We start from the raw sequence: 15793 nt of genomic DNA, 5'->3' as shown, positions 1-15793 counted from the left end.
ACTCAGTCTCCCATGGAACTTGGAATGACAGGAATATATCACTATGTCCAGTTATGTGAAAAGAAGTTGTATGAACTTTTCTGCCTAGACTGGCCTCAAATATCAATCTTTCTCTTCTCAGCCTCCCAGATATCTAGGATTAGAGATGTGAGTCACTGGTGCCCATGCTCAATTTTTCTTATATTAATTGTTTCCTATTTTTCTCTAGCACATTGAGACTTAATTTCTGCTGTTTCTGTTTTTTTTCCCTGAGCACTAAAATCTTCCTTCCTTTCTTGCAGACTTTAATCAATGCTCCATAAAGCAGCTTTATCACCAATGCCTCTTCTTGCTTAAAAAATAGTCCAGATTCCAACTTGCTCTTTCTAAACTTGGTACTGTTGACTTTTTGGGCTTAACCTATTCATTGCAGGTTTAACCTATTCATTGCAGGACATTGAACAATATTCCTGCTGTCTACCCACTAGAGGTAAGAAATAGTAGTACCTCTAGCTGTAACAAAGATGTTTAGACTTAATGTTAAATCTTCTCCAGAATGGGAATTCACTGCCTCGTGTTGAAAGCCTTTGCAAACTGCTGTTGTTAGCTAACACCTAATCTTTTGTCCACATTGCCCTTGCAATGTTTGTAAAATGAAAAATTCTTTAAGAAATTCCATCTCTTTCTATCTTGTAATGTATCCTAGTATCTTTAAGGTAGTGTTCAGATATCCTTGTGGAGCACCCAGGAAATATGTCACATAGCTCCTGCTTCATACGTCTATCTTTCCCAAGCCCTTCAGGCAACTATGTGCTATTCAGCTACTTACAGTTCAGTGAGAGTCATGACTTCTACTGCCTCAGTGCTTCTTATGGGGTTACCTTTCCATGATCCAGACCATCTTTTCTCTTTTGCATTTAAGTACATAAAGCTTGCTCATAGAGTTTAGCAAAATAATCTTTCTGTGTACAATTTTTATCTTTACAGATATTAAGACTTCAGTCTGTGGCTCCCTCTTGGTATTTTTTGCCTATGATTATGACATCTGTCCTGCTAGACTGTATACATCTTGCCTCTTACCTTTTATCTGCCCATTTCTTAGAAGATCAAGAATCTCATATTGTAATTGCTTTGTACTGAACAAATGCTTATTAATGTTTTTATATACTAAAATCATCACAGAGGAGAGAAGTGACTTCTAACATGAGCAAGGCACTGAGTCTATAATAAAGTACTGATGGAGCTGAAAATACTGAACATTAGAAACTATGAAACAAGAAAATTTGAGAAATAGAAAATTTGGTTAAAGGATGGTCAGATTTATGAAAGACAAGAAAGTCACAGGTTGCCAAAAGATCTTGGAAAATTGTAGATAGGAGGAAGACATTAGCAATCTTTCTTAAAGAAATTGCGTTAGCTAGTAGTTTTTCAGGAGGAACTATCAGGTAATCCAATGTAATTTTGGTTGGAAAGAAAAGACTAGATTCTGATAGACCATTTATACATCTTTTTATTTTGTGATTATTATTTTTTATTATCTTTAAGTAGATATACAAGGGGTTTCAAGCCAGCATGTCATTTTATGAGTTCAATGTATCTTGATCAGAGTAATCTCTGATCAAGAGGTAACATCTTCCATTTTTTTGCTTTTAGTTTAAGCAAAAAGTAATAGGCCTATACATTTTGGCACACTCCAACAATCCCAGCATTCAAAAGGCAGAAGTAGGAAGATAATTAATTTAAGGTCTGCCTAGAATATACTGAGACTTTGTCTCAAAAAAATCAACTAATAAATAAAAATCCCAAACAGAAAACAAACAAATGAAAAGAAATATAGAGTTGAGTCAGGAGCTGGTGGCTCATGCCTGTAATCCTAGCTACTCAGGAGGCAGAGATCTGAGGATTGTGGTTGGAAACCAGCCAGGGCAGGAAAGTCTGTGAGTCTCATATCTCCAATTTACCACCAGAATGTGGTGCTGTGGCTCAAGTGGTTGAGTGCTAGCCTTGAGCACAGAGGCTCAGTGACAGCCCTCAGGGCCTGAATTCAAGCCTCACAATGAAATAAAAGAAATATAGAGTGAACTAGGAAAGTGAAAGCTTTCCACAGATCAATCATATTATAAGTAAGTAATTGAGAAATGTGATTTTTTTCATAACTTCTCTAATTTAGGATTGTAATAGTTTCATCATGAGTGAAGCATGTGTAGCATGATTTTCAAATGGTTTTAATTCTTCAAAACTAACTAGAATTATTCATATAACAGATTTTTAGCATACACTGTTATTGATTTTAGCATGAAAGAAAGCTATTCTCTTGAATCTAAAAGATTATGGCAATTTCAGTCAAATTTTCTTTTAAAATCAGTAAAAAAAAAAGTTTTACTGATCCTAAAACAAAGATCTTCTTTCTGATGCTCAATTTCTAAATTGTACAAAAATTGTTTAACAGCTCATTCCTACTAAATATTCTGCAATGAAGCTAGGAAATGAATATTTTAATCTCATCTGACTTCTATGGGAATTTAGAATGATAATAGACCACCAGGTATGTAGAAATGTTTTGGTGAATGTGGAAAACAGACATGGAGATCTCCAGGCCAGCTGTCACCCCCCACTCTCTTTCCTGAATTCAGTCTGAAGTGTGGGGATTATTGATATATTCTTTTATTTATTTGTTGACATTACATTAATTTTATTTCTAATTTTTTAAAAAAACTATTACTTAAGTAGTTGCACAAAGGAAGTATTATTTATGAATACAACACATCTTGATCAGTGTCATCATTCTCAACCCTCTTTGAATGATCCCTTACCTTACTTTTCTTAATTTTGTGGCATATACAATGAATTCTTGACTACAGTCTACTTCTCTTCCCTCTTCATTTTTGTGCCCTTCTCTCCTCACCCTACTCCCTTTTCTGAATGTACTCACTTTCTGGTGCTTTTTTGTTGGGCTTTGACCAAGTTTTTCTGAAAGATTACACTATTTGAGCTCTCTGTATAGTCTGTTGTAGTTCAGTTAATTCATTTGTAACCACTTACATATCACTCAATGTGTTTACTTATAGATTTATAGGTATATTCTATTGACCACAAATGAGGGGAAAGCCATATAGCTTTTGTTTCGCTTGGTCTGAATTTCTTCACTTAATGTAATTTTTTCTCAGTCTTTTCATTTCCTTATGAATGGCACAATACATTCTTTCTAATAGATGAATAAAATTCTACTGTGTATATATACTACAGTTTCTTGATCCATTTATTGAGGGGCCTCTAGGCTGATTCCATACTTTGGTTATGGTGAATAGTTCTGCAATGAACATGGCTGTGCTGGTGGCTTTTCCATTATTTTGTTTATGTTCTATTAGACAAATGCTTAGGAATGGGATTACTGGGTCACAGGATAGTTCTATGCTTAGTTTTGAAGAACCTCCCTATTGCTTTCCATTGTGGCTGAACAAGCTTTCATTCCAAGCAACAGTGTATTAGAGTTCCCTTTTGGCCACATCCTCACAAATATTAGTTGTTATTTGTTTTCTTGACAGTGGTTATTCTAATTGGGGTGAAGTGGAATCTTAGTATTATTTTGATTTGCATTTCCTTATGGCCAGAGATGTTGAGAATTTTTTCGTGTGTCTATTGGCCATGTTGACTTCTTCGGAGAAGTCTCACCTTAAGTCACTAGTCCATTAATTTGGTTGTTGTTTCATTGAGGGTTTAATTTTTGTAGATTTAAATTTTGAGTTCTAAATATATTCTGGATATTGTGCCCATTTGACAGTTTATTTTAAGCCTCAACTGTATATTTCAGATTTAAATATTCTTAGCTTATGTTTTGCATATATGAGAACAAATGCAAAACTATATGCACAGATACACAGGTATAGGCAGCTGAAAATAACATGTTTTAACATTCTTTTACCCACAGTACTTTTTCTATATGCTTTCAAGACTGAGGACAGAAAAAGTAGCTACATTTTACAAAAGGATTGAGTACATTGAGCTTATATTCTTTTTTGATTGTGCAGTTAGATAGAGATAAATATAGTCTTCTTCTCTCCTCTCTGCTCTCACATTAGAGGGAGGTTGCCAAGGTGATCATACGGCACAGTGGATTTGTTTTTATGTGGCTCAGTGAGTTCATGCTGAAGCTAAATCAATACCAGCAATGTCCCACCCTGAGAAACATTCTCTGTCTATTATTTTTGTTGCCATTTTCTGACCACATGCTCTTGTTCTGTATGTTTTAGAAGTCTCAGGAATATTTTAATCCTATTTTGGTGGTCTAATACTGAAAGGTGGCTATATAGGTAAACATTTGCTCAAACAAGAGATGTTAAGCATGTTGTTGATGCCCATGTATGTGGTTAAAACTTCCCCTTGGAATGAGATGGATTCATTTTGAGAGGCCACAGTAAGAATTTGCTAGGTTCATTAGAGTCTGATGATTCTGTAGCTTTAGAAGCCATGATAAAACACACATTACTACAAATCTCACAAACGTCAGACTGTGTCAAAGTTTTCACATGGTTCTTCTCAAGGAAATGTAATGGTCCTATAAGAGTTTAAGCCAATGTTAATTCCAAAAGCTTTTATTAGGCGTCTAAACTCCATCATATGCTTCCTAATACAAAATATGCTATGAGATCAATGCCTTAGCCTCATCTGTGTGAAATGAATGAATCACTATTTGACATTCTTTCAATGATCAATTGTATGTTAAGTGTCTATCTGTTACAGCATGGGTAGAAGGAGATATTGAAATTACCTTAAACTCAGTATAGTTTCTGATCTCATGGGCCTTAGAGTCTATTTATGGAAGAAAAATTTTGATTGAGTAATCAGAAAACTGCAGTACTTCAGTGCTGTGAAAGTCAGGGAGGGCTTTCTGGAGGTAAGATCCAAAAACTGGAATAGGAAGTCACCAGGCAAAACATAGTGAGAAAGGTGAACATACTGAGAAGGCAAGCAACCCCAAAAGCCTTAACATGGCAATGCAAGTACACAACTGAGAGAAAGCCAGAGGGCTGGGGAAGTTAGCAAAGGGAAACAGTGACTGGAAATAGATGAAAAGTGGGCCTTTTCATATGAAAATAGGGTTTAGGATTCTGTTAAAGAGTGCTGTTAATTGAAAGCAATCAAAAGCTTCTAGGAAGTATTTCCATAGGGCAGATAGCAGAGCAATTAGGTAGACCAGTTGCATGGTTGTTGCATTATAGCACCTGAGGGCCTAGTTTGCTCTACTGTAAAGTAGTTCATGAAAGGATAAAGCAATAAATTCAAGAGACATTTAGGAGGAAAAAAATCAAAAGAACCCGAGTTGGATAGGATCTAAAGAGTGTGGAAGAAGGAAGAGTCAACACTAGTTTTGTGACTCACTCAAAAAGATATATAGTGGCACCATTAACAGCTACAATGGAAGGCAGTATGTATGGTGGAGAAATATGGGTTGGATTTTAGATATGTGCTTGAGATCCCTTTGAGATATCTTGAAAACAGTCGAGAAACAATCAGGTGTACAAATCTAGATCTTTGGGGCTATAATTTGTAAGCCTTTTGCTTAGAGACAAAAATTGGAGCCATGGGTATAGATGAAAGCATCTAGGGAGGTTGCATATGAGCGAACACAAATTAGAAATGGTGACAATTTTTGCTACCCATGAAGAGATAGCTATGGATCCATTATTTATGAGTTTTCTTTTCTTTTTTGAAAAGTAAGGTAATAAAGAGTTTATTTAACAAAGGATTAAGTAGAGGCAGCTAGGAGAATGGACAGTGGGACCAGAAATGGGTTGTCTGCCACATCGTCTGATAGGTCTGTTTTGTATTATCCCTTCCAACTTTAGGCAATTTCTCAGATTGTGATTGGCTTGTTTGTAACAGGCAAGACCTTCGTCTGGGTGGGAGCCACAGGAAGGAGGCCTGGCCTGAGTTATGGTGAGACTAAGACACTTCCCAGGTTGGTGGCTTGCAGGAGGTGATTGACACTGATTTCAAATTCTTTTACTTACAATTCATTTACTTACAATAGATGTCCAAAGATGTCAACATTATCAACAACACAGCAAAAATAAGATTGTTGGAGACAATAGCCTTTCTGTGTTGGCAAAACTCAAAAGGGAATGGAGATCAAAGCTAAATCCTTCTTTATTTGATTGAGCCAGAGATACCATAAAATTAAATAAATGAAACTTACAACATTCTATTGCTTTGAATTGTTTGAAACATTAAAATAGTAGTTTTGAAAAAGATTTCCAGGAAATTCATGAGAACTTAGGGACAAAACTTTAGATGCCTATACTATAATCAGTCTCTCTGGTTTGTCTTATTTCCCTACAAAGAACACAAATTATTTTTGTGTGCATTTTTCACATTCATTAGTAGTGAATTCCAATACCAGTTACTTATCCTACTGAGTATTTGATTGAAGTCCAGTGCAAAGCATGTGACCTGCAGTGCCTCCCTGGGTGAGGCTAGAATTGAGGGGAATGATGCTAAGGGAACATTGCTGGGATGGAGAATAAATCAGTCTTTGTGTTTAGTGGATTGTCAGGGGGGCGCTTTCTTTGAAAAGCATACATTTCTTTTTTACTTAACGTTTTTATTATCTTCAAGTACTTGTACAAAGGGTTTCAATACAACATGTTCATTTATGGATACTATGTATGTTGATCAACGTTACCTCTTACATCAATCTCTCCCCATCTATTCCAACCCCACCCATCCTCTCACATTCCCTGGATCCATTTTCACAAATGTACACTGAATATTATGACTGAATTCACCCACCCTTTCTCTCTCCATGTATCTGCATTTTCCTATTAGGCATCACTGTCTTGAAACACAACATACTCCAACTTTCGGTAGTTATTTTATTAAACTGTAAGTTACTTGTTAAAGTAATTATACGATTGTTGTTCACCCGTACATATACCATACTTTAGTCAGTTTGATTATGTATAGATGCATATGGACCTGTATATGTTTTCCTATATGTAAGGAAACTGAGTCATGAGAATATTAAAATAAATAAAAGGCAGAGAGCAAACTGAACAGTCCAACAGACTTTTATTTCAGGATGAAAGTCTGAGAGTGATGCCAGAGTCTCCCAGCCAGACTGGAGAGACAAGGACACACTCTTACAACTGAGGTCTCCTTTTATTAGGCAGACAACATGAAGACTGGCTGGCCAGGAGTCTGAGGTAGTATGACAATGGGAGGGAGGCAGGCTGGAAACTGTTAGGAAACTGAGTTATGAGGATATTAGAATAAAAGAAGAGTGCACACTTAGGGGCAACAACAGGCAGGGCAGTGCTATTTTAAACTGTTCATTCTAAACTCAACTTTTATTTCAGGTTAAACTTTTAATAAAGAAGATATTGGTTAGAATTAGTATAAAAAAGTAAGAAAGGAGAAACCAAGTTGCCTAGATGGTTCCCATGTTAGAAATTTTACCCTAAGTACCCATGAGGTGGGAGTAACTTGAGAAAAGCATGGATCTAGTGATACCTGCTGCTTTACGCAGGCCAGAATGTACTGCTTTTCCCTGGGTAAGAACAGCAGGTGCTCAAACAGAAGGAATAAAGCAGCTGCTAGAGAGTTCAGAGTACTGACTGAGCTGGGATAGTGGCTTGCATTTCCTATTGATTGGGTTGGTGGCCTTGAGCACCTCTCCTGGGAGGGTCTTTTTCCATAAGTAAAAGGCACAGCCCCTGGGGTTGTTAGAGCAGATTTTAGGAAATGGCCTGTACTGGCCCCACCTGGCTGAGGCAGGCTGTGGCTGCTCTCTCTCCAGCCTGAGATGCTGCCACTCAGGTTTCAACAAACAGAACCAAACCAAACCAAACTAAAACACATCTGCCCAAGCTGAATCTTGAATATAGCAGTTTTAAGCTGTGCAAAATTAAGCATGTTACTTACTTACTCTCATTGTACTATGTTATTTTTCAAGGAACTAATTTGAGTTTTCAAACAACTTTCCTCACAGTGTAGTTGTAAAGATTAAAATTGATTAAATACACAAAAATCACTTAGATGATGCCTGTTTATTCTTATCATAACCTCATAATTAATTTGAAATCCTCACAAGAAGGTACTTGTATTCATCAAAAACACCAATTTGTACTCTACAATATTGAACAAGAAGAGAGATTGGAATTCGATGAGCGGTTGGAATTCTTCCTTACTTAGGAAGAAAATTCCTGCAACAGACCTCTTTCCAAATCTTTCTTCACTGTTGTCACTGCAGCTTTGCTCCCACCCTCTATCCTTCAACCGCAGCCCTTTCCATTCCCTCCCCGCTCTGCCTATCAAGAAAAGTAAGGATTTTGTATGAAACTGTTTGTGTACATGTATGTGTGAATGTATGAGTATGTCTATATGAGTGTGGATGGTTACATTGAATGTATATTTTATTTTAAAGAAATAAGGGCAATGTTGTTCTATATAAGTCAAGGATGATTGTCACACTGTCGGAATTATTGTTTTTTTAGTAAACACAGCCCCAAGAGCAGTGTCTGAGCTCAGTAGGCAGGATATCCCCTCTTAGAAGGAGGATGCAGGGTTGGGAAGGTGGCTCAGTGGTAGAGTGCTTGCTTTGTATGCATGAGGCCCTGGGTTTGATTCCTCAGCATCACATAAGCAGAAAAAGCCAGAGTGGTGCTATGGCTCAAGTGGTAGGGCACTAGCCTTGAGCTGAAAAGCTGAGGGACAGCACCCAGGCCCAGAGTTCAGGCCCCAAGACTAGAAAAAAAAAGGAGGATGTAAGTTTGAATTGAGGATCCAGTTTGCGACCATTTGAAATGATGGTTCCTTTGGAACTTCATGCTTTCTAGTTCATTGTGACTATGATGTGATTTTTTTTAAACCCATGGCTTTTTGGAATACTCTTTCTAACATGCTTTCAAAAGAGAGAAACAGAAATGAAGTAAGATTCTTTCTTTTCTTTTCTTTTTTTTTATTGTGAAAATACTGTACAGAGGGGTTAAAATTACATGGGCAAGATAATGAGTACATTTCTTATCAAGCATTGTAGCCTCCTCCTTTGTTTCCCCTTCCCATTCCTTCCCATCCTTCCCCCGCCCCCCTCTTTTTTAAAAACATTTCTCTTTTCCTTTTTCAAAAACAATCTTTCTAATTGTGATTAAGTCAGATTATCTTGTGCAGATAGCTATACAAATTCTCTTTCATGTGCAAACAGTAACCTCCCATTGATAAATTGTCACTGTCTGTCTGTGTCTTCCCACACAGGCATAATGCTCTCTTCCTGGTTCAGCATGAGTTTGATTTGCTCCTTTGCCTGGTGACTCTGTGTTAGACCGGTCACTATAGACTTCTGGCTTTTTTGAGATCAGAAAATGCTGTGTTGGGAGGCAGGTTCAAAGTAAACACAATTTTCTGAGAGGCAACTACAGCCCTCCTATGGATCTGCTGTTCATTAGCTTGATTTTTCTCTGCATGGGCCTGCTTAGACCTTTGCCTCCATGCTTTGGACAGGCAACACATCATCACAGGAATTTTGGGGGAATATCAACCTTGCTGAATATCAACCTTGCTGTGTACGTGCACAGGTGCACACAGAATGGCCTCTTGAAACAGCTGTTTTAAGAAAACCTCCTAGATCATTTATTTTGAGGGATATGGGGAACTGAACCACCTTTTCTTAGAGGGATTAGATCAAGACCAGTCTTTCCCCAGGGTTATGACTAATAGAATACTGGGTTGACTAATGCCAACTCTGGTCAGTGATAGATCACACACATTATACCAGTGCTATCAGATAATAATGGAGCAGAAACATTTCTATGACTAGTTACATCATAGCACTGGAATGTTACAGTGTAACCATTATGTGTTTATGGTGACACTGGTGTGAACAAACCTATTTCACTGTCAGCTATAAAAAGGATAGAGCAATACAGTCATGCTGTACACAATACTTGATAAGAATAACAAATGACTGTTATTCTTGGTATGAACTATGCTGTACTCTTTAAAACATGAAATGCCTCATGATATTGGAATTGCTATTTATTAGCGAGCATCAATTAATTATAGAAGGTGATTTTATATTAACATGTCTATGTATGAAATGTATTTTGATCAGAATCATTCCTTCCATCATTCTCCTTTCTACCCCTTCACTACCCAAATCAGTCTCATCTAGTCTTTGTTCCATTTTCATCCATGTACATAAAGGATTTTGACCACATTCACTCTCCTTTTGACTTTCCATTCATCATCACACTAGTACCTATAACCTAGATAAGACATGTTTCGACTTCCTAACATTCATTTTTTAAAGTGCATGCTAAATGTTCACAGGATTTTCACCATGGTATTTCAAACATTCAAATACTGTACTTCAGTCAGATTGTTTATATATATTGCATATATATTGCCTACATATATATTGCTTACATATATTGCATATATGATTTTTGTATGTTTGTATATATGTTTACATTTTAGATCTAACATCTTCATATGGCAGAAAACAGGTGACCTTTATTCATCCAAGCCTAGCTTGCTTCACTTAATATGACATATTCTAGATTTATCCATTTCCCTGAAATGGATACTTTTGTTCTTATTGGCTAAATAATATACAATTGAATATTATTGTACTATATCTACTTAATCTCTATGATTTATTCAATCTATATGCTTACATTATGTATACATGTAGGACTATCTATCATCTATGTGTCTAGATCTCCTATTTTCTTGCTTGATCTCCTATTTTCTTTTTTTTTCTTCATGTTTAGATTTTTTTTTTATTGTGAAAATACTTCACAGAGGGGTTACAATTACATGGGCAAGATAATGAGTACATTTCTTATCAAACATTGTAGCCTCCTCCTTTGTTTCCCCTTCCCATCCCATCCTCTCCCCACCCGCCCTCCCCCTCCCCCACCAAAGTTGTAAAGTTCGTTTTCGACATACCACTTGTATGTCTCATTGTTGCAATGGGTCCACCTGTATCCTATTTAAACGATTTGTTTCTTCCCTTCCCCTCCACAAATTATAACAACATCAAATACAGTGAAAGCAGGGGTTATATCGTTGGGGAGGGACATACAAAGCAACAAAGAAATAATCTTATAAATGTGTTAGAAACAATCGCATGAAAGAAAAAAACATTTGAATACATATCTTAGGGTTCATTTCCCTAACATCAACTTATTTGAACTTTTCTGCTTGACTCAGACATATACTAGTTATTGCAAATAAGGGAAACCATGGGACCTATGTTTCTTTGGGCCTGGCTTACTTCACTTAATATAATTTTTTCCAAGCCTTTCCATTTCCTAACAAATGGGGCAATGTCATTCTTTCTGATGGAGGCATAGAATTCCATTGTGTATATATACCACATTTTCTTGATCCATTCATCTACTGAGGGCCATCTGAGTTGGTTCCATATCTTAGCTATGGTAAATAATGCTGCAATAAACATAGTCGTGCTGGTAGCTTTAGTGTGGTCTGGTTTGTGAACATTTGGGTAAATGCCCAAAAGTGGGATTGCTGGGTCATAAGGGAGCTCTATGTGGAGTCTTTTGAGGAACCTCCATACTGCTTTCCAAAGTGGTTGAACAAGTTTACACTCCTACAAACAATGCAGTAAGGTCCCCTTCTGTCCACATCCCCACCAGCATCTGTTGTTATTAGAGTTCTTGATTATAGCCATTCTAACTGGGGTGAGGTGGTATCTCAATGTTGTTTTGATTTGCATTTCTTTTATGGCTAGAGAGGTTCAGCATTTCTTCATGTGTCTATTGGCCATCCTTCTTTCCTCTTCAGAGAAGTGTCTCTTTAAATCTGTAGCCCACTTATTTATTGGGCAGTTTTTTCTTTGAAGATTTGTTGTTGGGGGATTTAATTTTTGAGTTCCAGGTATATTTTAGTTATGAGACCCTTGTCTGTTGTATGGCTAGTAAAGATCTTCTCCCAATCTGTGGGCTTTCTATTGATCTTGCTAGCTATCCTTTGCCATGCAGAAGCTCTACAATTTCATGCAATCCCATTTGTCCAACCTTTCTTTGATTTGTTGTGTTTCTGGGTCTCTATTAAGAAAATTTCGGCCTGTGCCAAGGAGACCTAGGGTTTCTCCTATTCCATCCTGTAATGTTTTCAGAGTGTCTGCTTTGACTCCGAGGTCTTTGATCTCCTATTTTCTTGATCCACTCATTGCTTGTAGAGCAACCACATTTCTTGGCTAATTGTGAGTGGCGCTGCACTGAATGTGGATATGCAGGTGCCTTATGACATCATTACATACATTCATTTGGATAAGCTATACTCTATGTTTAATATTTATTTTCAAATAAGCTTCTTCCACATATATAGAATCTGCCATGTTTTGACAGCACAGGGCTCGCCACCTCATGTTTACATGTGTCTTGATTATATGAGGAGGCATATGCCTGACTACTACTTGAGTCACAACTCCACTTCTGGATTTTTGGTGGTTAATTGGAGATAAGAGTCACACAGATATTCCTGCCCAGGCTGACTTCAATTTGAAATCCTCAGATTTCAACCTCCTGAATAGTTAGGACATTGCCTGACTAGGGTATATGTTTATATAAGGCACTCCTAAGGTTCACACAGTTATGAAATGGCCCAGTGAGGAGTTTCTCAGAATGTACTCCACTGTGCCTTAGCTCATAACATGTTTATCACATGACATTAAGAATGCCATCTTTGACTCTACACAGAAAATTGTACCTCTTCTGAAGTGTGAAGTTTGTGTTGAAGCTTGTTCCATGTCTCATATTGATTATAATTTTATTCATTACTCTGGCTTCACTCATTTTGAATGTTTGGATGAGTGGATGAATAGCTTCGCTAACCACCTGCATTTCTACAGAGGCCATTCTCTGAGCCAAGGGGAGGTATCACACCTTTATGGATGGGCTGGCACACTCCCCTCTGGAACATTAGGATTTTATACCCAGGGATGTAAATAGCAGCAATGACTTTAGCTTAGAGTTTCCAATCTTTCTATCTGATGTTTTAGCATTTATGGCTGGAAAAATTCACATTTTAGCTGATGCAATTACTAATTCAGTTCAGTTTATTCACTAGCCCAAGGAATAACTAGCTTGATTTTGTGCCTTCCAGGTACATTCACTCAAATCATTTAGAAATGCTACATCCAAAGATATTTGGGGACATTCGGAAATTAGAACAAATGTGAATGTCAACCATGAGCTGTCCTTTGCTTCAGCTTTGCATATCTTGTTTAAACAACACATTAGTTGCTCTGGGGTCATGACATTTTGCTGTAAGCTTGAGAGGTAGTCTGCACCTTTGTATTGTGAAACAGAGTCACTATAAGAGCTTGAAATTAATGGTTCACTAAAAACAATGCAAAGAAAAGCACTTCACAGAAAGTACTTCACAGATGAGATTGAACTGCTTAGAAAGTTTATGTCAGATTCTCCTCCCTCTTCTCTGACCTATAACCTAGCACTTCCTCTTTTAGTTATTCACTAGTTACATTATGATTGTTCCAATGTAGGCCCCATATTTCATGTGTTGGGATCTTAATCTTCACATTTATACAGTAATGGAAGTTGTAAATGGTTCCTCTGTTGGGTAATCAGAATCAGATGGGTCACCCTGATGGCATTGCTGGCTTTATAAGAAGAAAAGACCTGAGCTGACACATCCTTCTCTCACCCCATTGCCCTCGGCACACTGTGATGTGGCAAAAAGGCTCTTATCACATGTTCAGCAGAATGATTATGGGTATCCCAGCCTTCAGAACCCTGAGTAGGGTCAACTTTCATTCTTTATTATCTGGCTTTAGAGTAAGGCACACACAATACACAATAGAATGCACATATAGATCTACAAGATCTACCCTATTTTCAAGTCTTTACAGCAGCATTACCTTCTGATAGCTTTGCATTAGAAATTAATACAAAAGTGTCTAACAAAGAAAGAATAGAGAAAATATATACCATATAGTTGTAAAATAGAATGATATCATGCAACATGGATGGCTTTCAGAAAAATTAGAAAAAGAACCCAAGCACTAGAAAGCATACAGTTCTATTTGATTCTTAGAAGAATTCAAAGACAGATATCAGGAATCTCCATGGCACTGAGAAGCTGGATAGTATTTAGCTTTGGTGGTAAGGAGACTTTGGGGATGATCTGAAGGACTTTCTGTGGTCCTGGCAGTGTCTGGGTTCTTCTGTTTTACCCGGTGGTCATTACTTAGTGACATTCACTTTTAGGAAAGGCATTGTGCTCTGTAGCATAGCTTCGGCATGTTTTCTAGATGTGTTTGACATTTCAATAGTCTCATTGAATAAACAAGAAATCAACAGGACATATGGACAGCCTCCCTTTGTTTTATCAGATGAAGATAGTAAAATATGTATATATATATATATTTTGGTCCAGTCGTAGGGCCTGAACTCTGGGACTGGGCGCTGTCCCTCAGCTCTTCAGCTCAAGGCTAGCACTCTACCACTTGAGCCATTTCCGGCTTTTTTTCTTTTTGCTTATGTGGTGCTTTGGAATCGAACCCAGGGTCTCACGCATGCAAGGCAAGTGCTCTACCAGTGAGCCACCTTCCGAGCCCCAGTAAAAAATATTTTAACATGTTGTACCCTACCATTAAATAAAATAGACTAGTAAAATAAAAGATAAGAGTAAGTCAACTATTTTCTCAAGCAGTTTTTTCAACATCATTTGCCTATAAAAGGACAAAACTGCAATGCATAGAATTATATTGCTTACTTTTACTTGCTATTCTAGAGGATGCCAGTGGTGTTGGAAAGGAACTGGTAGAAAAGCATGTTTATTTTTAAATACATTATGTGCTTCAATAAAATCTTCATAATTTTCATACTGCCATGTCATATGAATTATATACTGTCTTTCTTCAAAAAGAGAGTTCTTCTATTTTAGACTGATTTTTTTCTAGGTTAGTATTCACTATCATCAACTTGGAAATTTCCTTCATATTTTCCTTGAGTTGAACCCAAGTACTAATTCTTCATTATTCTTGGTTGCTTCTTCATTCTGCTGGAGCACACACTTAGGTAAGCTGCCCATGTGTGTTTGTGCCTGTGCTCAAGCATGTACACATGTTTTCTCCTTATACTTATTTGATGGTTCATTTAGAATGAATTTGTAGGTTCAAAACAATTTCCTCTGATTTTTGAAGACTGTTTCATTTCTTCTAACTTATTAAGATCCTGTTTATATGAAAGAAAATGAATTTTATCTCAAGTAAAGATTTAATTTTTTTCTTTATTCTCTGTATTTTGAGACTTTGTAATTTGTTTCAAATTTGAAGCTTCCAGTTATTGGGGTGGATATTTTCTGTGTTCTTTCCATGTGAGCACTCAGGCATGTTGATACATGCCTGCAATCAGAACAACACAGCAGGACTGAAACTTAGACTAGTTCTTTGTTTAATTTAATCAAAGCTGTCTTCCATTAACTTCATAAACTTCATCCTCTATCACGTGTCTGTCGATGTTCTTTTCACTGGATGTATTTCACCAATACAGATCTGTGAGATGTGAGCCTCCAGCTTTATTTGGAAATCTTTTTTTTTGTTGTTGTTTTTGGTCATGGGGCTTGAACTCTGAGCCTGGGCGCTGTCCCTCAGCTCTTCAGTTCAAGGTGACAATCTACCACTTGAGCCACAGCACCACTTCTGGTTTTCTGGTGGTTAATTGGAGATAAGAGTCTCATGGACTTTTCCTGCCTGGGCTAGCTTTGAACCATGATCCTCAGATCTCAGCCTCCTGAGTAGCTAGGATTACAGGTATAAGCCAACATTACC

The sequence above is a fragment of the Dipodomys spectabilis genome, unplaced genomic scaffold, assembly GCF_019054845.1.
Source record: "Dipodomys spectabilis isolate Male_0828 unplaced genomic scaffold, ASM1905484v1 ptg000099l, whole genome shotgun sequence".
Taxonomy (NCBI): Eukaryota; Metazoa; Chordata; class Mammalia; order Rodentia; family Heteromyidae; genus Dipodomys; species Dipodomys spectabilis.
The sequence above is the reverse complement of the archived record's forward strand: the minus strand, read 5'-3'. Positions refer to the sequence as shown.